This window comes from Gallus gallus, chromosome 24 (genome assembly GCF_016699485.2).
Source record: "Gallus gallus isolate bGalGal1 chromosome 24, bGalGal1.mat.broiler.GRCg7b, whole genome shotgun sequence".
Classification (NCBI taxonomy): Eukaryota; Metazoa; Chordata; class Aves; order Galliformes; family Phasianidae; genus Gallus; species Gallus gallus.
This window is the reverse complement of record NC_052555.1, coordinates 3,347,333-3,370,886: the sequence shown is the minus strand read 5'-3', so window position 1 is coordinate 3,370,886 and position 23,554 is coordinate 3,347,333. Positions and strand designations below refer to the sequence as shown.

The window sequence follows — 23,554 nt, the reverse complement described above, 5'->3', positions numbered from 1 at the left end:
TGAATAAATAAATAATCATCTTCCTCTACTAACTTGTTTAACATAAAGATCTTCCCAAGGATAGCCATGGTCCTTAATGAAAAGACCCACAGCATCTCGGCTGCTCATTGTATCCCCCTCTGAGACACCAACAGATGGCTCTTGGCCAGTAGTAGTGATCACACCATTGGCTTTGGTGGATTGACTCAATATCTCACCCCTCACCTAACATTTCCAAAGGCTGGCAAGCTAGAGATGACCACAGAAAAATCAGTAAAGAAAAACATGAGTACCACCACACTTGTAAGAGTCAGTCTCAGGAAATAAAGGGAAAGCAGCACCAGTGAAAATGAACATTTTTTAGATTTCAGCTCAGATTTTCTGCTAAATTTAATTATCTCACCCACAACCACAACAAATCCTGACAGCAGTTTTACAACAACCATTTTTACACAGCTCTTAATAACAATAACACTAACAAAGGATCACAGAACCACAGAACGATTCGGGTTGGATAGGACCTTTAAGATCATGCAGTTCCAACCCCCCTGCTATAGACAGGGACACCTCCCTCTAGACCAGGTTGCTCAAAGTCCCATCCAGCCTGGCCTGGAATGGCACCTTGATGGTGCGTTGGGGAAAAAAAGAAAGTGGAGATAAAGAAAACTGGAGATAATTTTGGAGGTCTCAGTAACGTGCTTCAAACAGCCCCAGATACACCACCACTTTCCACCTGCTCCTGGTTCCTCCATCCCATGCCCTCACTGCAAGGACATCCACCCGGGACCATTCACCTCTACTTGAAGCCCACCCTCCCCAAACCATCCATGGTGGGGCAGGTCCTCTCCCAGCTCCATCCTGTAAGGACCCAAACCACTTCCATGCTTATCAGCAAAACACAGTCACATCATCACGTCCCGAGGTTTCTATTCTGCTCCCATTACAGCAAGCGAGAATTCTGACACTGGTTTAAGCAGCAGTGAAAGCTGGCTGATGGACAAGCAGGTCTGACAGGTTGCATTTTTGTTCCCATTACTATGATGGGCACGAGGATTCGTTCCCATTTTCGTCAGCTGGCATTCGGTCCTGGATTTAAACCGCAACTGTGGCTGCATTGCTGTGAAATGTATCACTGCTTATGACTCACGTTGCAAAGGACACATTTGTAAACTGACCCACCATTGACAAAATCCTCTCTTTCTTCATTTGTAGGAGGCAAGATGAGGCATAGGTTCCTTGTCTGATTCATTTCCTGAGGAAATTTTTACTCCCTGCATCTTTTTCAGTCCTCATTCAGTCAGAGAGCAGCAAAGTGATTAATACAAAATCCATGCCTGACACAGGCTGGAAGAAAGATGCAAATTCCTTTAGAACCAGCGCTTAATTAATCGCTCAGAAAAACAGTCCACTGCCAAAAAATGGGGGGGGGAGGGGGTTATTTTTTGGCTTTTTTCTTTTTCCCCCCTAGTTGAGAAAGCCTTTTCAGTTGGAAAGCCAATGACAAGCAACGGCACACAGCAAAATGCACGAAGGACAAATCCAGCACCCTTTGAAATCAACCCCTCGGAAGGAAGAATTAGCAACCTGGACAGTGCTGCAGGCAACTCCAGCCCTCCTGCATCTGCTGCTCGATCACACTCACTCACAGCCAGCTCTGGTCCTTCCTCACCACACTGCAGAAATCCTAGGAGAGCTGCGTATCTAACATCTCAGACAAACACAGACAATGACCAGAAAATTAAAACTGCCGGGAATAAAAGATAACACAAAGAGAGCCCTGGAGAAACTGCAGTAAGTTTCTTGACCATTTTTATCTACCTGATTATTCATATCAAGACAGTACTAACCAAGTCCAGATCGGGATGGGGATGTAAGCAGTCCCTGGGGCTGCAAGGCTGCTCAGAACTTGGCACTCGAGATCAGGCTCATTTCTCCATGTATGAGGGTGGTAAACGTTACCCTGCAGAATTAGGGGAAAAAATGAGCGCGTCCCTTCCCTTCATTTCTTCTCCCTCTCTCCCTCTTTCTCTCCACATTCTTCTCCTCTTGTCTTTCTCCCTGCGAGCACTGAATGATGGGATTTTTGACATCAGAGGAAAGTCATCCCTTCTCCACTCCCCCAGCTCCCCTCTGCTTCCTCCTTATGCACGTCCGTCCGCCTGCATGCTATATCCCTGCTCAAAGAACGGGATCAGCTGATCCGACCACAGCTCCATCTCACTAAGCATCCTAAATCCTGCCCACAGCGACCAGACTGACTGGTTCATTCACCCTGGCAGCCTGCAACCAGCAAGCCTTTAAAGCACATTTTGTAACTGCTACATAGCTGGCACCAACTATAGCAAAGTCATTGTTTAGTCAAGGTAAAGTGACCTCTATTTACTGAGCTCAGCTGCCCGTGGGGAATAACTGGATTTGAGATAAGTGAAAATTTGCTGGGAAAGTTTCACTTTGGCCGGGCTGATGCTTACTACAATAAGCTAAATGTTTGGTCAGTTCATGCCCTTTCTCCTGCAGTTTCTTCAGCCCTTTGATTTATTATCTGTGACTAGACAGCAAATGACCCCGTCCAATTTCAGCGAGCCTGTGGTAAGCCAAACACAGAAGAGAGATTTGTTTCACCGAGTGTATATTCTGATCCCAAATAAATACCCTGTTGATTACCCTAAGCTGCCAGGCACCTGCCATAAGTTGTTTATTCTTGCATTAAAGAAGAGCATTAACCCAATCTGGCCATTCCCTCCACGCAGCCTCCCACGTCCCCCTGCCATGATGGCCAGCAGCGGTGCAGCAGTGCACGCTGACTCCAGCTGTGCAGCGGGGCTGAGGAGCCCAGCACCACCCCAGGAACCGCGTCCGCAGTGACTCAGGCGTGACTCAGTCATGGCGCTGCTTTGGCTTCCTCCTTACTCCGGGGGGTGGAGGTAGGAATTTCCTGCTGGCCCCGTCCCTGTAAATCACCACGTCCTGTTGCAGCGGAGCTGCCGGGAGGGTCAGCGAGTGGGAGAGCTGGAGCTGCCTCATCACCTGCATGGGAGGAGGAGGGATGGGGCACGCTGCTTGCCTGGGCGCACGCTGAGATGATGCTCAGGGGCAGCACAGCAGGTCCCGGGGTGCCCCGGCCCCACATCCAACCTGTAGCATAGCCCTGACCCCCTCTCAATGTGATTGAAACAGCACGCTGTGCATCCAGCAGCACAAGAACCCAATTGCCGTCCTATAAAATCATGAATGACTCTGATACAACTCAGCTAATTTCGCATGAGGGTCCTTTCCAAACTGCTCTATGATTCTGTGAAGGCAGCATCATAAATGAGAAGAGCATTCAGTCTTACATGTCTGCATGGCATCCCCTGCACCTGTGAATTTGAAGATGAAAAAGAAGACATTTGGTGGAGGCTCTGGGACAACTTCACCAACTCAACAGTGCCCTGCAAAAATCTTCTCAGTTGTCCTACAGAAAAGCTGGATTTAATGAAAGTTGTGGCTAGAGGGACTTCCCTATTGCAACAGAACCCAAAAACATGAACAAGTTGTGCCACAGTAATCTGGAGAAAATTCAAAGTATAACTATGAGAAAATGGGTGCCGTGTAATAGGGGAGGGAAACATATTAGCCTTGTAAAGGCCACCTTCCAGAACAGACCCAACCTGTTCACTGATGAAAATTCATCTTTGGAGGAAGAAACTGAAGGAAGGAAAGCAGAAGAAGGATGCTGGCAGAGATACTGAGCAGAACTCCTGGTCATACTCCAGGGATAGTGAGGAAAGACCACATTTAGCTTGCATCAGATACTCACAGCATGTACAAGCTAAGTATGCCATAGGAGCCCTTCCTTCCAACTGCACGCACAGAATTAGACTGACAGAGCACTCACCTGATGCACAGACATGTTGGATGGTGCTTAATTACTTCACTTAGAGCAATTGTTTAGTACCAGACAAAGAACACAATACAATAACATTAATAACGCCTACCTGTAAGGGACCAATGAAAAACACTTCCTGACTTGCTGGGGTCAGACCAGGGCTACCACAACAGGATTACAGCCCTCCAACTATCCTTGTGTAGTTATACGACTTGTCACCAAATGGATACGGTGGGATTTTTCAGCCTCTCTCTATATTTTCAATTGTGTACCTTTCCATCAGTTTAATTTCATCTCTTCTGGGGTTAACGCTGCTTTAGCTATAGCAGGGAAAGATAGAACAATGTCCATCCAATGAAGGAACAAAGACACATGCTTGCAGGGAAACCATGGCTTGAGACTAGGACTATTCAATGCATTTTATATTTCTGACACTGAAGGCTGACTGTCAGAAGACAACAGAATAAACTGGAATGAATTTTGACATATTCCTTAAAATCTATGGGTTTTGAGAGCTCAAATGGATCCATTTTGACCTTCCCATCCTATTAGGAAGATGACAGATCTTGGAGCATCTTCTGGAGTGTATCATATCTGGGCATCAAAGATACTTAAAAATATTCACAAGGGCTCTTCTGCCTACAGATAGTATAACCAGATACAGTGACAAGGAAAAGGAAACTAAGTAGATTCTGACCAAAAATAAGATGCTCATTCTGAACAGTCAAAGGCAATTAACCGCTGGAAGTGCTCCTGAAGGACGGTGGGTGGTTTTCCATCTCTCAATGTTTTTAAATCAAGGATAGATGTTTTTTATCTGGACAGATGCAGCCCAGACAGGGAAGTCTTATGGCCAGCCCTACGCAGGAGGTCAGAGCAGACTCTGATGAGGATCCTGGCTGCCTCCATAACCTGCCCAGCCGTTCACCTACTGACTCCCCAGCGCTGTTCCTGCAGCACATAGCCTTGTTGCTCAGTCAGTCTGTTTCCCCACGGATGACCAGACCTGACCCTGCTGAGATTACAAAAAGCCAAAGGGTTCAGAAGTGAGGAAAACAGGAAATCCAAACAGTGAAAATCTCAGCAATAATGTTTCCTAACAAAGACCTTCAGATCCCACTCTCAGCCAACAGCTGTCTTCGTGACGTCCACAAAGGACGGTGTTTAGTGTGATGAAGACTATCTTTCTGCCATTTATTTTTACCCTGTTTATTTTTCTACACTACGACATTTTCCTCGTCAAAATCTTGGTCATACATGAGGCTGCTAATCCAGATCTAACAAAACATACACAAATGCATGTACCATATATGCTGCAAATCTGTGGGCCCGCAGGATGCAACTGACACTACATAAAACCAAACCAATACCTGCAACCGCCTCGACTCCCCTTTGGGCTACAAAATCAGCTGGAATGGTGCAGAGCCTTTGTATTTGTGGAGAACTGCACAGAGACATGCTGTTACTTAATCTATTGTGCCACAAGGCCTAAGACTGCAAAGCAACTCAAAACATTATCCCATTATCCTGTGGGGAAGCAAAAGCAAAAACTGAAGAGTGGGGAAAGTTTAACTTGAAGGAAAATATCATGCTTATTTGCTTTACTGCTTTTGCTTTTTAAGCCTTCTCCAGATTTCCTGACCTAGCACAGCATGCCTCCAAACTGCAAGCATGGCTGTGACATCCACTTGAGCTCCATAGGCTGAACCTGGAGGTGCTGTAAATTGCTGTAGCACCTACGCCACTGCGTCATAAGACCTCGTCCTAGGTCTTAGCATTGAGCGTTAAGGGAACTGAAGGTGGACAAAGCACTATCTTCTGTTTTAAGGTCTGGAAGTTGCCTTGCACTCAAATTTTAAATTTCATCAACTTTTTAGGTGAAATTTGACTTTTCTCCCCAGCAGTACAGGCAGGGCACGTGTGTGCCATTACACTGCCATCTAGTGATGTGAGTTCGCAAGGCAAAGGAGCTGGCAAAAGATGGCTGACCAAGCAAGTACCAGAGCCCAACTTGTGAAGGAAAGGACAGAATTAAATTAAATTATACTGAGAATTGCAAAAGGCAAAGCCAGTGGTGGCCCTAAAACACATACAAGAGAGACAGACATTATGGTGCACAGGATAACAAAATGCATGCAAGACACGGGGTTGCAAAGAGGCTCATCCATTATCCAGCTGCCACCCATTGCAGGACAGGCTCAGGAAAGACAACTACAAGCCTCAAAATCCAGCCTCTCAGCTGGGCTTGCTCTGCCAAACTCATGTTCTGCCAAGCTCATGTTCAAGCAAAGACTTCACAGAAGTTTTTCACAAGAGCAACCCTTTTTCACGGCTCTTAAATCTCTTTGGTTATCTTTCTCCCAGCTTTACTAGATACATTGCTCAGAATGAGACCCTCTTGGCCTTCACTCAGTTATATCAGGGTATCTGGGCCAAATTTATTCTCTCCGTAATCGACTTCAGTGGTTTCCACCACGGACCATTTTGACAGTCGCCATCCACAGCCATTACCATGGTCCATCAGTATCCAAAAGGGATTTACTAAGCAGCACATTGCACCGTTTACAGAGATCCTCCTTACAATCCCCCAAGCTCAAGGACTGGACAGCAAAGTTAAGGCTTAACACATGAACCTGATGTGAATTGACCTTTATGAGTCAAAATCCCAATCCCAACATTTTACTCATCTTGAGGATATTTGTCCTCAGTGGTATGTGTGTCAGAGGGCATGAAAGTGAGAGTGTCTTGAGGTTAACAATTGTTCGTGCTCATAGTGGATGAATCATATGATAACACCACAGCAACATCCTGTATAATTGTTGGGAGCCTCTATTTCTGGCACCGTGTCCCTAGGCTGTCTCATGGGTAAATGTTATTTGTGCTTTACTGTATAAAACCAAAAGCAAACAAAATTATACAACGGGACGCTCTTCTGCAGGCACTTGCCAAAATCACAAGTGCCTAATTGAGCCTCCAGTTAGCCGCTTCAATGATAAATTGTGTGATGAAGTTAATAAGGCTGAGATGGATATCTCTGTTCTTCATCTGATCAGTGCGTGAGCAACTCTCCACATGTGAGTAACAATATTTGTGTTTCCTTAGCCACAATTGAACTCAGTGGGACTATCACATACATAAAGATCTGGGACATTGCTTGTGAGGCAGTGGGTGCTGAGGGAACAGGCATTGCATTGCAGGTCAGAAGATTTATGTTTTCCTTCTGGATGACTGTAAGCGACTCACTCCCCCCTGTTCTCTCTCCCTTTTGTCTATTCAGATCTACAGCCCACAGATTCTGCTGCTCTTTGAGCAACGGGGCTGCACCAAGAGCATACCCAGCTCACTTCACCAACTTAAACACACATATATACCCGTGGAAAGCAAAATGTAACACAGCAGGCAGTGCTAGAGCATCACAACAAGTCGCGGATTTAATGCAAGCTCTTTGGGATGCACTAAAAGCACCAACTGCCCCTACCGTCCTTGGCACAAAATGCACCAGTCTGCCTTGGATCCCCAGTTCTGGGGTTCCAAACATGCACTGCCACACCACAACCAGTGTGCCTGCCCATGGCCATGGCACCAAGGTGCACAGATAACACACTTGGCTCCTCTGGGATGCACGCAGTGCTGCTATCATGCCTCCCTCCATGGGGAAACACAGCGGATGCTCTCGCAATACTCACACTTAGGGCAGAGGCCGGTTCTTGTTAGCACTCATAAGGTGATGGCAGGATTTTGGCCACTGCTTTGTGGCTCTGGTTCCAAAGCACAACAAAACAACATGCTGGCAAACACAGTTAACATTTCACCCCTCATCACAGAAGCTTCAGGTGGAATGCCCTGCGAAAAGCTGGGCGAATGGCACAGCCACTTTTTTTGCATGGAATGGAACCAGGAAAACCCTTTCAACGATACAAAACTATAACGTTCAAAAGCTTCAGAACAAGCTTCTAAATTCTCATTAAAGTTTTGGTTTCGACACTTCCCAGCTTCACTGTTACATTTTCATACCTTAAAGAAAAACCACAGAATTTTTTCAACCCTTTTATATTGAAGATATACCCTAAAAATAGAAAATATTACAAGAAATGATGATTTCTGTCCAAACGTGTGGGTTTTGGGGGTGGTGGTTTTTTTTTTTCCTGAGGGAAGAGAGGCAGAAGAAAAATCTTCCTCCAGAGAACTTCAAAGTTCAGGTCTGTTTCTCAAGCCAGCTCAATTGAAATCCTTTGCACGGACCACCTTCTGCTTAGCTCTGATAATAACAGACTTCTCAAATGCCACCCAAGTCCACTCAAAGATCATCACTATTATTTTTCCATGTTGCAGTGCGACCCACCACCTGCCATAGAAATGGATGGGATACTCACACTAATACGATTTTCAGAACCATTTAGGGGGTCAGCCACACGTCTTCCATAAAAATAAAAGCACACTTGCTCGCTTTAAGTTCTCATGAGGTTAATTTTAAGGAATCTCATGTTAAAGTAAGAAGCGGGCCAACGTTAGAGCGCGGGACCTGAAACCCTTCCCGCTGTGATGGGAGCAGATGAGCATTTCCACACGTGCAGCCCCGAAAGGCGCTGCTCTGCCTTCCAAACAGACTCTGAATTATTCAGTTCTGTGACAAAAATAAACCCACCAGAATCAAACAAACAAGCCAACGAGCAGAAAGCCGAGCCGCTCCACCAGGCCGTGTTCACTGTTTTGGCTTCCAACCTCGGGGTCGTTGGCTCACATCTCACTGCGTCCACATCCCCACTGATCCCCCAAGCCGGGGCCTACCCCCGGCCGAGGCTCTGCCTCCCCAGGCTCCAACAAACCACTCGATCCCTGCTACGAAATAAGGGGGGAAAAAAAAAAAAAAAAAACGTCCAATTTAAAAATATATATCTTCATGGCTGCCTCCTCATTTCCTGGCTGCAGCCGGGACCGGAAATAGCTCAATTTCCTGAGAAAGCCGCTCCCGGGGGAGACCAGGCCTGCCTGCAGCCGGCAGCGAGGCTGGGAGGCTCCGCTCAAGTTTGAGCTGGAAAAGCAGCTCAAGGGGCACCCAGGAACACAATGCAATGGGGGAGGAAGGGGTGCAAGCAACAAAATAGGACAGGAATAAAGAATACACGTTTGTGGCCAGGGGAAGCGTTACCAACCAGCCACAGCGCATATTCAGTGATGAATTCTATCATCCTATGACTTCGCAAGCCCAAAGCCCCCCCACATTTCCAAGGAGAATGTCCCTAAGCTGTACTCTGCACACACGGTATCTGTTCGGTCCTGATTATCCCAAATGGCAATTCTTTTCCTGCAAAGAAACACCATTTATTAAGAGGACGTGAAGGTTGGTTTCAGCAGAGTGCAGAGAGATTTAATAGTCCGGAGGGACGGGGGAAGGATGGATGAACACGGACTGCTTCTGAGAAACCCTGCAAATAGGTGGAGCAGCTCACAATCCAATAAGCCCTACGGGGAAAGCCTTATCTTTCCTTCCCGCTCTGGAAATCCATTCTCCTGTGCCTTTTCATGGCCAGACAAGTCTCTGGTTATCCAAAGAGATGAAAAGTCCAAAGGAGCCCATATTCCTTTCAAGTAGTCACATTAGATTGTCCTTGCAATAGAGAAGCTGAATTGTATGTCAGGTTTTTTACCACATTGTCTTTGTAGTGCCTACAGGAAAAGAGCACTCATGGCTACAGAGAGGCGGCTTGGGTCACATTCATCTTTCAAGTGTGACCATCTAAAAGTTGGATTTCGGTTCTCATCTAATTGTTTGGGTGCTTTCTGTCACAAATTAAGAGATATAACCAACCCTAAAGAAGAGGGAAACAACCAATGCTATCCACTCCCTCTCAGTGGTAGTGCCTTGGTCTTCATACCTACATTTTAGATGACTAAACTTACTCAAGAGAAATCTCATTCATACAGTCTAAGGAAAAATAATAAATCCCCATAAAATATGGGCCTTGCTCCCACTGAAATTAAATAATAACCTCAAAAAGTGGCCGTCAGAGACCTCAGGTCACACAGCAAATGTGCAGCTGTGAACCACGGAGTCCTGAGAGCTGGTGTAGAAGGAAGCAGGTTTGGATCTGACCTCTGCAACTCCCTGCACAGAGGATGTTGGTGGACAAACCTGTGCTGAGTTTAATGGTTGAAAATATCACCTCAACCTGACCAACAAATAACCCCATCAATCTACTGAGCCTTCACAATTTTCACCCACAGAACATCTTTGCTTTGGTAATTATCAATCACCCTTATGCAGAAAGGTTCCTCCAATTTTTAGAACTGCTTAATCCTTTGAGAGACAGATGAATTTTAATGATTTAGATTATTAACCTAAAGGTTGATCCAGACTGGGAGGAACAGAATAATTTGTTTAATCATTATTATTATTTATAATTATTTAACATAGGGGAGAAAAATATCACCTTAAATGTCATCGTGAAGCTTTTTAATTGCCTCGGATGAAATTCAGAATAATCATTGCTCTGTAAATGTATACAGATCTAATTTTACATACCTTAAGATGCTGGATATTTATCTGAAAGATGCAGAGAATGTATATTCATTACTGCATAGGCAGATACAAAGACAGAAAATACTGGTCAACCATTTATCGAAAGTGAATTAGTTTCCCAGTTCATAACTGTGCTATAATTTGACTTGAGGCAGAATAAAAAGCTGAGCTGGGTGTTTTTTCTTATTTCTTCATTCCAGGACACTAACACGTGTCCTCTATGAAGAAGTATGTTTTATGGATGCTTAAGAACACAATTTTGTGGGGCTATAATTTGCAGTACGTATTTAGTGGAGAAGCACAGAGTGACTTGCATTTAAAACGGTCACAACGAGGGATGCCCAGGGGATGGGGAATTTCAGTAGATGACAAATATTGGTACCTGGGCCCGTATGGGGACTATGAGTACACAGGAAATACATGAGACTCGACAGTTTCAAAGGGATTTTTTGTGGGGCTTTTTGTAGTTCATGTAGCTGCTTGAGGGAGGTGAGTATACATGCAAAAAGTGGTTCTCGAGATGGACATCTCTGCAGTGCCAGCATCCCAAGGGAATGGAAAGCATAAAACTGGGATACGGGTAAGGCAGGATGGGACTCCCCAGGGAGGTTCTGCTCCCATGCTTGTATTCAGGCACCGCAATCTAGCAATGAAGCACCCAGTGTGGTTTACTCTCAAATCCAAGTGAAATGGAAACCATTCTCATTTCCACATGGAAAATACAGCGTTGTAAAAAAGCACTGGAGAACAAACACAAAGACTTAAGCAATTGCCTTTCCACGTCTTAAGATAATAGCAAGCTTAGAGCATAAGGACGTTCATGCCAGTAGTTCTGACTCCAACACCGAGCTGATGCTTTGAGAGAGAGTACAGCTTACTTTACATCAGGTCTGGACACAGAACCGTGGCTGTTGGATGCACTCAGCCACAGCACCTCTGCAGCTGAAGGCACAGCTCTCCTTCTGACAGGAACCTTCAACAGTAAACAGCAGCTCAACAAAGAAACAAAGCCAGAAAGAGCAAGCCATCAGGCTCCCCTGTAAACCAGCAAAGGAACCAACAGCCCAGTGTAGGGTGGGAGGGCGATGGGCCTCATCACAGACAAGCTTCTGGTGTTGCAGGAGCTCCTGTAGGCACCCTGCATTTCGCTGTCTTATTCATGCTTTATTTTGCAAAGCCCTTTGTTTTCTGAGCGGAGCCAGATCAAGGCCTCCCCGTTTCCCACCACATACATGTCTCTGTGCCCCTGCTGCTGCTATCAGAGCTGGGGCACAGGCACTCCAAGTGCCTCGTCTTGGGAAGCATTTGCATTTTCATTGGCACAGGTACAGCATTCAGAATTCTTTCAGGCCAGGCCAATTAAAACAAGCTGAAAACTGCTGAGTGCAGCAGTTTTAGCAAGGATCTGCTTACATTCCCCCTCTGAAAAAAGCAGGGGGCCCACTTTCTGTAACTCTCTCCCTCTCTGCACAGTGTGGGTTTCGCTTTTTTTCCCTTTTCTTCTTCCCCTTTTCTTTTTAAGGTGGAATGACTTGTGCCCTTTACACGGAGGCTCTAAGAGATGGGTGGCAGAACTCGGGAATGCAGCTTCATTTTAAAGCAGGGCCCTCTCTCTGACACCAAATGGAAGCATGGGAAAAGAAAAAAAGCAGCAACAAAACCAGTAACCGTCTCCACATTAACACACTTTACCTCCCTCACAAACCTTGCATGGCATCTTCTTAAAAAGGAACAGAGCCACATAATTAGCAATCAGTTGAAGCCTAAGGCTTTTCTACCACCACAGAGACTATTCAATGCTTACTGGCCCTACTAGCACACTCTTATTACCCCAGGTTTCTCTTTGGACAGCCTCTTTCAAACATCAACTGTGCTGTAAATGCGTGCTGACAGGTTAAAAGACACCATTTTCACTCCCTTGCAGAAAAAAAAGCTATCCCTATGCTACGAGTGCTGCTTTCTTCCATATTGATAGTCTCCGAGTGCTCCAACAAGACGTGGGGTTTTTGGAACTCAAAGGGTTGTGGGGAAGGAAGGAAGCACATGTGCTCAAAGAGTTGGGTTTCTGCACACACTCCCTTATCCTTGGAGCCTGGCAAAGAGCATCTAATGGCAGTGGTTGGGCTCATGATGGTGGCCACTGTTCCAAACACCTTCATGCCAGGAGCCACTGTATAAGGCAACTATCCTGGAGAAAACACCTGCAGACACCCTTGCATCTGCCTGGGAAAAAGCAGGTTAATCCAGCAGGGCAAACCACAGCACAGGGATTTGCATTTGTTTCCATCTCCCAGAATGAGGCAGTGTCAGTCTTAGACCAGCTGAATTCATGTGAAATCCGGAATATGAGTAAAACTGGGATCCACTTGCAGCTGATTTGGGTTTCAAACAACCACAGAACGTGCAGGATTCACATACAGTGATCTCACCTTGATAAGCACTGGCTTCATAGAGCAACCTACACAATACAGTTCAATCCAACGCCTGCACATCCAGGAGTTGCTACAGCATAGCTGGAAACGAAATCACAGTGCAACACTGCCACATAATCTGCTCACCTAATCATCACAGCACCACTAACACGCTAATGAGAGAAGCCTGTAAGAAACAAAACAGGTGACAGTTGGAGTAAACAGTGTAAAACGTGAGACAACAGAAATACCAGATTTCTTAGCACATCCCTGAGAGAAACAGTTCTCTTTGGCTCTTTCCTCTCTGCTTTCAGAGCCCTGCTCTACGAACGAGGTGGCCCAAGGGACAGCAAACTGGGACACCGTGACTATTCTGGATCAAAACCCTTTTCTTTTTCAAAGGCAGCCAGGATGCCCTCTGCAGTGACCTCCAGCAGCTCAACTTGTAACCTGCTACACAGGTGACTCCAGAGGCCATTTATTGATTTAATTAGGGCAGACAAAGAAAAGACCTAATCAGTCCTTGAAGCACATGGAACACGCGATGAGCACGCTGCGATCCCAGCTCTGCCTGCTTAGAGAAAGCGAGATTAGTGATCTTTAAAAGCATGAGCAGATCCACAACTTTCATAATAACAGGTGCAGGATCTGACACTCACATGGCAACTTTTATGTTGAAGCGTCCCTGAAATACTTGAAAAGACGTGCAGCTCCACACCTCCCTTCCTGCCCTGCTTTACAGCTCCACCTGCACAATGGCATCTCTCCTCAGATATCCCGCAGGCCTGAAACAACCCCCAGCCCCCTGATCCAAAACCAGCAACGTTTTTTTATCATTCCTATTTTCCTTACGTCACCACTGAACCGTAATTAGTCCCTACCTTGATAGCCTTCCTTCAGAACAATAAAAACAACGAACAATAACAAGCAAATATATATTAAAGTATCCTCAACTTAGACATAAACGCAGACTGAGTTGAACAGGTGATCTTCAAGGGAAATCCAAATACCACAGAAAACAACATACAGACAATCACTGTAGCTGAGCTGTTTTGGTGGGTCAAGATTACCTCCACCTGGGACACTTGGTTTTCCAGTGATTCCCTAAGGGCATCACCCGTTCTCCCACGTTGGGATTCTCCCAGTAGTGCCCTACCAGGCGTCCTCTCTTCCTGGCCCACAGGGAAGGAAAAAGAGAAGAGAAGCAGGAAACACTCACTTGGTCATGTCCTGAGCAATTCCCAAGATGCGAATGAGCCCAGACTTCCTGCTGTCCCCTCAAATATGTTATTTTCCACTCCCACCTTTTTTCCTCCTACTTATCTCCCTCCCCCCTTGCCTTCTGAGGCTGACTGAGTCAACTAGTGCAGATTAGATGCCAAGCAATGCAGGCTCTGTACAAAGATTCAACTCCCACAGACAGGCTGGAGAGATAAAAGCAGTCTAGTCAAACACTGTCCAGAGACAGCACGGGGAGAGCTGGGTTTCCAGTGACTCTCACTGGGTGATGTCTCACACTGGTGACAGTCCAGCGACTGAACTGCACGGACCAGAGGTGTGCACACTTCTGGTGCCTGTGTTTAAACAGCAACGAAACGGGTCACATTTTCCAAAACCGCTGCTCTTTGGAGATCAGCTCAACTGATGGAAACTGTGATTCAGAGCTCGTTGCTCAGAGGTGCAATGAGACGGCTCTCCTCCCTGCACCGCTTTACTGGGACACGAAGGCAGCGCCCCATGGGAAAGCTCTCCAAAACCTGCCGTAACAGCATGCGCTGCAGGTAGGCAGGGCTGCCCATCTGCAGTTGTGCCATTCAGCCTTCCTTTGCAGTGCTCCCCTGCCATTTTGAGCAGCATCATTTTCTCCTTGAACGATGCACAGAACATCACGGCATTTGTTGTGGTAAATAGTTCAGTGGCAAAGCGCCCGTTCCATCTGCGGACCTCCAAATGACCCTGAATGCAGAGGTACAGAAAAGCTTTCCATGCTCATCCAGCCCATCTCTGGTTACATGATAAGAAACGAGGCTGACACAGCAATATAAATGTGACTACTCGCTAAGAATGACCGCGGGTCAGGCCACAGGATCCAGGGGATACCCGGTAACAGAAGCTGTCATATTTATCGCTGGCGTCTTCAGAGCCAGCTTGAGTAGCTGGAGACAGAGCACACAAAAGGACTATTCAGTGCAGCCCATGGTCTGAAATGAAACAGATGCGCTGTGGAAGTTTGCAAACTCCCCGGCACAGAAGGTTGGCAGATCTGCGCTCTGTAACCAGGGCCCATCTTCTTGGCAGAGCGCTCCGCACCCCGGTGCCAGTGGCACTGCTCCTGCTGTGCAGACGAAGGGCGGTCTGGAGGACAAAGCACTCAGCTTGGCAGTTAAAGGCAGGGAGAACTAAACCAAGGCTGAGAGCCCACTCGAGCTTTTAAGCCCTCCCACCAATTTTGGATGGTAAGGTAAGATTTTCTGTTGTTCGGGTGGTGTTTTTTCCTCATTTCTGGCTAGCATCTGACTTGCTTCTAGCTTTACGCCACGTAAAAAAGCCAAGGTCAAGGTGCAAAGAATGTATGTGGAGGTCAGATTTCAGAGAATGGTATGGCACAAAGCAATTTCGATGATCTAGTAAAAGGTAATAGAGTAAAATAGGTAAAAGACCAAAGGATAAATTTGAAAAAGGTCAGCTTTGTGTCTGGAAAGCGTAAGACAAAATTCCAGTGTTTTAAATGGGGGGAAAAAAAACATTCCAGATTGAAATTAATTTTATACCCTTTCTAAGACCAATCCAAAACGCTTTCCTTCGTAGCTGGTATTTCAGGAATTAGTACAACCAAAGGCACCTGGTCTGGTTTTACGGACTGGAACGCTCTTGGAAAGCAATCAGATACGATTTGGACAAAAACAATGGAGGCCCAGACACAGAGGCTGCCCTGGGAGAGTATACCAGCTGTCTGCTCAGTTTCAAACCTCTAATCATGTTCTTGGAGAGAAAGCAAGGGGACCTGTTAGGGGTTGCCGAGCTCCGAGCTCAGGGCCAGGTCCAGGCGGCGGAGCCCGCGAGAGGGAGTCCTCCCAGCACACAGCACCTCGGACTTGAATTTCTGGCACCCGGACAGCAGTAAATGAGACCGAGTTTTTGAATATTCGCCACGGGCTGAGGACGAGGCGAGGGGATTAAAAACGGTGGCACAAGCTAAGATGAAATAGTGGAAGTGGGGAGAGCAGCGGGATGAAGGCTGGCAGCGCACAGATGGGCAGAGCACCTGCTGGCATGGCACGCATCGCTCCCAGGGAATCCAGACTACTGGTACTGCCTCAAAGCAAATCAAAGCCTCAGACAGAAATAGCCAAAGCCCTGCCATGCCCTCCTTCAACTCTTTAAAAACATCTTTGCCCCTGCTTGCAAACTACACAGGAGCATTCAACAGCTGGCAGACTCCAAAGCCGCGCCTTCACAGATCATTCCAAGAGACCCTGGTGCTCTCCCCATTGATTTCCTTAGGCCACGCTTTGTCTCAATGCAACGTGTGACATCACCTGGAGATACCTCACTTTGCCTTCCATTCACCCCAGTGAGGTGCAGGCAATTACCTGAGCCCTTTGTTAGGAGTCTAATCCTCTTGGGCCCTGCAGAAGATCAGCAGTGTTTCCAAAGGTGATTCAGCCCACCCCATCGGCCTCTGTGCTACTAACATGGGTACACCAAACATGAAGAGGGGTGAAGTCATCCAGCTCTGTGCACACACGATTCCTATCTCTGTACAGGACCTCCTGTTGCTGCCACCAAGCTCCCAAACCAGCACGCCCCATACAGAGCCCTGACACCTTGCTCTGCAGCATGTTCAATGCCCTGCACTGATGCCCTGAATCTGTTCCCTTTCTGCTGAGCCCCTGGCCCTCCCTGTCATCACCAGGAGAGACGGATGCTCTCAAAGCAATATTCAATCTGCCAGGAGCCTAAGTTGCCTCCTGCACCTTATTTCTCTCCGCTGACCCAAAGGAACACTTGGTGGAACAGAACTGTGACCCAGGACACGCAATCTTGTGCTTCATGTTACAGCAAATCTACAGCTAAGAGCTTGCACATGCAGAGTGAGAGAATAAGAACTGCTCTGGAGTACTTGCACTATAAAATGCTGCACACCTGAGAGATTTTTGGACTCCAAGTAAGCCACAAATATGAAGTGTGAATGGTTTACACTGGCACCTGGTCTTCTCAGCAGCTCAATATGCATAAACGATGTTGAAGTTAACCAAAAGAACGATCAAGGCACCCAGAAGCTATCATAGAAGTGAGTCCTGGTTATGGGAACTGTAAGAAACCAAACCTTTTGAGGAGTGTGATTCAAATCCTGACCACCAGATTAAGGCATAACTTCTCCTGAAGCCACCCAAGAGACAGGCTTGCACCAATTGCAGATCTGGTCCTGTTTGAAACGCTTTCAAAGAAACCAAACTGCATTCGGTTTCTTAGGAACTGCCCCAGATCTCACATTACCAGCATCCAAAGACAGAAATCAAAGCACAGCATACTTCAAGGTATGAATCAGCAAAAGAATTCCTGGATTTCTAAGATGGATTTGATAAGCTGCTGTTCCCTGCACCGTTATTATTATTATTTGTATTTTTCAGAGATCTCAGAGTGTTCTCAGTACTTTGCAAACAATGTCAGAATTCACATCATCTTCCATGCAAAGTGCCCGTTGGGGTTAATGCAAAAAACTGAAAGCTATCTAAAAAGGCAGAAAATCCAAAGCTGACTCAGTTTGTCTCATTATAAAGCACTTTCTGAAGCATCCTCTCATCAACCATTTCCTTACTAGAAATCATTTGACTTGACACCATTTTTAAAACCTTTGCAGTCTTACAGCTATGTAACTCCTCTCTGAAACAAGCCAACTTCAGCTGTAGCATTTTTAACACCTTTACATTCGTATGCAGGCCCACATTCAGCCCTCAGGACGCTACTCACAGAACTCAGAGTCACTCCAGGGAAGAGGCTGACTGATCACGGCGGTGATTCTATGACATCTGCAATGCACAGCACTGCTGCTGCCTTTGAACACAACTTCAGCCTCGCCTCAGCGATCCCTCCTTTGTGGTGGCATTCCCTTCTCATCCAGCTGCCAAAAGGAGATCTGAAATGAACATCATAAACATTGATTTTTTTTCCTGCTAAGCATCCAAAACCATATCCGAGATAAACAAACAAAGCAAAACACTTGGCCCGAACCATATCCTGGCTCCAAACAAATCTGGATAAGAAATTTGTGGTTGAGATCTGTTCATATTAAACCCAGTGAAGTAAATATATCTCACATGTGGCCATTTCTGTGATTCCAGAGACCCAAAGTATTCTGTGGCTTGGTTAACATCCTTTGCCATCATTCTGGATGTGACTCGTGGGTAGGTCTGTGCCATAGGGTCAGGGACACCCCGGTTGTGTCTGAGAGCACTAACCCAGACCCAGAGACACCAAGCAGCATGGAGGAAGATGTAGGTATTACACGGGCAGTCTAATTTCTGGAATCAGAGCATCTCTGTGACCCTGTGCCAGAACTAGCTTGGGATCTAATCTGCCCCAGGGACATGCCCCTTAGGCCTGGGCACATCTCACTTACCTTTAGGAACCTGCCTGAAGTGCCTCAGGTGAGAGACATCCCCAAGGCACTCATGCAATCAACAGCCAGAGGTACCTTTGGAGATGCCAATCTCTCGCATTAGCTACAACGCCTTAGGGCAGTTCAAGCCCAATGATCTAAGCCAGCCAGTGCCTCAGATCCAGCTTTCCTTTGTGCTCTGCTATCCTGGCAGTTGTTTGGCTCCTGCCCAGAAATGGAGCACCTTGGGGATCTCGCATCACAGCCCAAGCTTTCCAAATAGCATTATCTGCAAAGCCGTAAGGACGTATGTGGATCATCAGTTCTCATACAGAGCATCTTTCCTTCCCATCGATTTTCCATCACTGCTCTAACTTCCAGGAAACACAAGGGATTTCCTGTGGCACGTGGGACTCGATGGCAGGACACTGCTAAAGCCAAAGACGATGAGAGGCTGCAGAGCTCCAAATGTGCTGCACCTTGTGCTCGCAGCTTCCACCGAGTTCAACTTTTGCCTAAAAAGAACTAATTAACACCGGACAGCCCCGCAGCAATTCCTCATCTGCTCTGGAGCAGAGGAGCCCATCACTATGGTGATACAACATTAAAGGGCTGGGTCCAAAATGCTTTTCTGGCAGGAAGACGCACGCACCAGGCCAGAATCGGGGATGCCAGGCGAGCTGCTTGTAACTCTGGAGGAGATGCTCCAGGCTTACCCCAGTGTCACTGAGATTAGCCCTGGCCCGCGGCCTTTGAGGACAGCTCCATCCCGGCAGGCAGATGGCTCGCCTTCTAATTTGGAGGGGCTGAATGACTTTCCAAACCTTTGATTCCTGACTGATGTATTCACTTCAGGAGACACAAAAGTACAAAATCTCAGCATGGAGTGACTCCCGTGCTTTCTTTTTCCTTCCCTCCCACCCCCCCCTCGCCTTGTCTTTTCTTTTCTTCTCTCCCTGGACAGTTTTATAATTTTGGCATGCAGCCAGAATGTCTGTCCTTATTAGCTTGGGCAGGCTGTGAAACACCTGCAGCCCATTATAGGCGGGGAGAGGGGGGGGGGGGGGGGAATGAAAAAAAGTCAACTGTCATAGGTAAAGTAATGACCATTCATTTCTTTGTTTTAACGCGCTAAAGGCACATTCGAGAAGGGAAGGCAAAAATGACGCAGCTTCCCCATCGTGCCTACCATTGACTGGACTCAACTGAAGACACTGGGTCATATTTTTATCTGATAAGCGGTTCCAATAAGCAGTTATACCTTCACACCAGTAAGGATCCCAGTTTATTCAATGTGACAAGCGCCTGGTGCATTTGAATAGTGTCTTGTGCACCTTTTTTTAATTTATGTCTTTATTATGACCTAAATAGGCATTAGGAAGAAACTTCCCTCTGGGCAGGTTATAACTAGACTGCCTACTGCCATTTCCCTCTAATATCCCAGCTGCAAACACTGCCAGCTCTAGCTGAGCCTCCTTAACGGCAGCACAAAAGGGGTGTGGGAAGGGATAGATGTGGCCAAGTCCCACCGGCCACTGCCTCTACCAGAAGGGCTGCACATCTGGAAGAGTGACCAGGGTCCAGACAGGGACAGTACCCAGTGTATCACCACAGGCTTTGGAGGTAAACCTTTTAATACAGAAATTGCTTTCACAACTTAGGCACAGGGCAGCACTGGGGAGCCAGTCACAGGCACTATTGACTCACCCAGCTCCCAGCCTGCAGCGCTTCACCTTACCCCAAACTCCTGCTAACTGACCCCAAAGACCTACTGGTTGTGGGTCTGCACTGCCCATCGGAAGAAGAAATGAGCCCTCTTCACAATTACAAGGATGTGTTGGTGCACAGGGATGGCCATTACTCTGCTCCTGGTTCCTGATGCAGGATCTGAGATGCAGACAGCAAGGAGATCAAAACATCCTTCTGAATCCCCATTGTTTAGCAGTGCCACAAAATATATATATACCTGTATTGAAGGAAAGGGCACAAACAGACCTCCTGCTATAGATGTCGAACTAAAGGTGCATGCATCTTAACAGGGATGCCAGAGAGATAGGGGCTGGCGGGACAGCTAGAGGTCTAAATAATTTATCACGCTCCTGAACTTTGACAACAAAGCACACAGTCTAAATGCAGCTCCAAGAGTTTTGCTGCTGGCAGCAGACTCCCTCTCAAAGGACTAAATGGTATTTCAATCCCAGCTGCCCATTCAGTGAAAATGCCACAGTCATGATGTTAAGAGACCCAAGGTTCCTTCCAAAACTTTGCTGTATTTTAATCAAACTTTCTTGCCTAGCTGCGAGGCAGTTGAGACATTTACCCCAGCAGCTCGTGTTTTCAGCTCTGCATCCAGTGGGGTGCAGCCGTAGGAAAAAAAGATGGAGATGAAGTCTTTGTCACCACAAGGGATTCTGCCAAATACTCCCAACTGCTGTCCTGGAGCATGGAAACACAATTCTGCTGTTGCACGCAGGTCTGACTATTTGCATTTTTAATAATTCAAGAGTTTAATTAGTATCATGGCCTTAATCAGAGGCTGAAAATACAGCTGAAGTCATCAGAGCTTAATTAGTTTAAAAAAAAAAAAAATACTGCACTCTGCAAACATCCTTAACATGAAGGTCTGTCCTGAGCTCGGTGACTCGGGGTTCAGATGAACACAACCTGTTGCTTCTGGTTCCCTGGATCAGTATAGCTGAGAATAACTCAAAATCCCCGAACAATACAAAATCAAATCAGGTGTCTGCCCTTTGTTCTTCCCACAGATTGCCCTGTGGACTCAGGAAAAACTGATCAGATTGAAGAGAACCTCCGGGTTCGTCCTGCAAACTGCATGTGAACTTCCCCTGAGCAGGAAATACACACTCTTAGGAGAAGTACCAACAAGTATCACTGGATCCTCACTCACGTGGGCAGGACCACTGTCCTGAGAGCAGTATGGCCACCAGAATCATTGCTCAGCAGTGGGACCACAGGAGCCACCCTGTGTGGGAGCTCACAGTGCTCCCTTGCAGCCCCAGATGGGTGTCGAAGCACTGCAGGTCAGGTGCAAGGGATGGAAGTGGTCTGCTGGGGAATGACCACCAATATGGGGCTGAGGGAATCTGAAGCCCTGGCAACAGCCATCCATTTACTCACCAGACAGATTGAAAGCATTGTACAGGACATCCTGGATGGACTTTTTCAAACAATATGCGGTTTAATGGTGGGATTCATCACCACCCAATGCTGCGGAGGCCAAATATATAAACAAGTTCAAAAATGGATTAGCAAAACTCATGGAAGATAGGTCAATCGTAGACAATTAAATATGGTAGTCCGGATGCAACTTCCAGTTCAGGAAGTTAGTCAGCCTAATGCCTTTCCACCTCTGATTTACTTGTAAAAAGGAAGCCTGAAAAATTCTCCTGATGCCAAAACTCTCCCTCGGCTCCAAGCATTAACTACAATCACAATATACTCTTTTTTATTTGGCAGGGGGAGGGGATTACATTTTCGTTCAGTAATGATATTACAACATGCTATTTATCTCCCCCTGCAGCTCCTGGACCTCTGTGTAACCTCCCATCTCCCTGTCCTCCTAGGAATATCACAAATAAATTAGTGAAGTCTACTGGAAGGTGATAGCAATCACAGATACTGCTAAATTCCATTTAGCAAGGAATAAGGAATCCAATCACTTATGTACATAGGAAAGGTCTGAGTGGATCACACTGTTAAAACATTCTGTCCTTCAGAGTACCGGACCAGAGGAAGGTGCTGGAAAGCCAGGATGGAAAAAATACGAGCTGGTTTGTCCCCAAGGAAAGTTCTTTGTAACCTCAGGACAGTTAGCACTTGATTTATTCCCTGACACATGCGGGCACAGAGGCTAATTTTATACATATACACTAAATACACACAGAGTACATCGCACACTGTGCTGCTGTGTATCCCCATCCCCTTTGGACCCTGTTAAACTCCCACAGGACCCAAAGAGCAGCTGACAGCACAGGTTATCTGCTCCCTGTCCAGCTGCCCTCCTACCTGCTGCGCTTCTACCCACTACCTCCTTTTTGAGGGTGTTTTGGGGTGTTGCTGGAGAGCAAAGGACAAGATGACAAATGAGCTAACACACAGCAACGGAATGTAAGTGAGTCTCAGCTATTTTTAATTAAGAAGCGATGACAGCTGACTAAATTCCCTGACACTGCAGTTAAAGGCTCTCTGACCCAGACATCATTGGACACTCTCCTACGACCAATATATATGGGTCCCGACGGTGCTTCTATTATTGTCCCCGCCGTCTCGACAGATGCAGGACTAACAAAATCTATGTCTATTATCAGCATGCAAATAGTGAGATAAAAGTGTGAATGCTTATGAGCCAGAGGAGGCAGCAGGTGAGAGGAGGACAATGAAGGTCATTTTCAAGGGAGTGCTGAAAGTGCCAATGTTTGGCTTTCAATAAATGTTCACAAGGTTTAGACAAATTTAACTGTCATTTTCATTTTCGGTTGGTTAAACCAATGATGGATTGACCACGAGAGAGGCAGAGAGACAGAAAGAACAGTTCCTGCTGTAAGGCAGATAAAAGATAAGAGGTAAGGCAGCGTGATCTGTGGACTGACTTCTCTCAGCCCACAGATCACAGGGAGGGCTCCACAGAGAAAGCTTATCTTCTCATTCCCAGACCAAAGAACCCAGCAGCCCGGTAAGGGAATCTGGATTTGAAGGCCAGGGATACACCTGACTTCATACAAGGATTCTTTAAAAGAGCTGAGAATACAAGGTGTCCAGCTCCCACTACCACAACAGGCTGCCTAACCTGCAGTGCAACAATACACCATGAAGCCCATGCTAGGCAAGGTGTCAGCTCTGCATTGCTTTAGCTGCCTTGGAAAGATGTCAAGACGAAGATACCAACCACACAAAGACAATACAAAACTCACTCACTTACTCAGGGCTTGCACGGGCAATGAATCCAGCATGAGATCACTTTACCTTGAGCTCACTAGTTGGTTTCAATAGGACAGACAAAGAAAAGATGCCCTTCTATCCTCTCCAAAGGATCATGGAGAGAAGGGGTAAACTGGCAGACACGTCAAAGTCAAACAAATCACGTACAAACTTGGCATGAGCGAGACAAACACATTAAGGAACATCATCAGGAACTTTCCAGTATGGTTGCACAG

At 46.5% G+C, this 23,554-nt stretch overlaps 2 long non-coding RNA genes across 2 annotated transcripts in view; one reads left to right on the top strand and one right to left on the bottom strand.

The window, feature by feature from the left end:
* Positions 1-23,554, bottom strand: part of LOC107055055 — a 302,539-nt gene that overhangs the window by 215,402 nt on the left and 63,583 nt on the right. Inside the window, exon 7 of the long non-coding RNA XR_001470007.4 lies at positions 17,753-17,918. This is a non-coding gene — a long non-coding RNA (uncharacterized LOC107055055). The remainder of the gene's footprint in view (positions 1-17,752; positions 17,919-23,554) is intronic.
* LOC101749178 lies at positions 14,965-18,089 on the top strand. The gene is made up of 2 exons (XR_001470026.4): positions 14,965-15,239; positions 15,587-18,089. It is a non-coding gene; the product is annotated as an uncharacterized LOC101749178 (long non-coding RNA).